The sequence below is a fragment of the Penaeus monodon genome, chromosome 25 (assembly GCF_015228065.2).
Source record: "Penaeus monodon isolate SGIC_2016 chromosome 25, NSTDA_Pmon_1, whole genome shotgun sequence".
In the NCBI taxonomy this organism is placed as follows: domain Eukaryota; kingdom Metazoa; phylum Arthropoda; class Malacostraca; order Decapoda; family Penaeidae; genus Penaeus; species Penaeus monodon.
The window spans coordinates 14,055,270-14,055,786 of NC_051410.1; positions in this window are offsets into that span (position 1 = coordinate 14,055,270).

The window sequence follows — 517 nt, forward strand, 5'->3', positions numbered from 1 at the left end:
TCCGATACGAGCGCCATTTTGTTGACATTTTTTGATACTCGACGTTCGATGTTTTCCCGCCATATTTCACGCGGCGGTACATCGGTGGCTGCCGTACACCTGTCATATTGTCGGTAATGAGTATGGTGTAAGGATGTTTGTGGTGTAGCGAGTGTCTTTAGCGTTTTGTACCTGTGTAACCGCCGGTTGTAATGTACCGGCGTTACGACTTCGGAATTATCTGACGTGGGATCTCTCTATTAGGGCTGCGGCCGCGTCTTCTCCTGGACGAACTCGAGCGACGGGCTGGTGTGTATGTGTATGTGAGAATATTCACGTGTTTATGGTTGTGCTTATACAATTATGGACGCTATTATATGTGTTTTTATGGTTATGTGTACACGAGTCTTATGCACACTGATGGTCTATGTGCATAAGCACACCCGTAAGTAGGTTTTAATTATGTTAAGACGCAGAAGAGGAGACGTTGCTAAGGCTTGTATATATTTTCCGGTCCTGTACAGCATGTGTTGTTTGT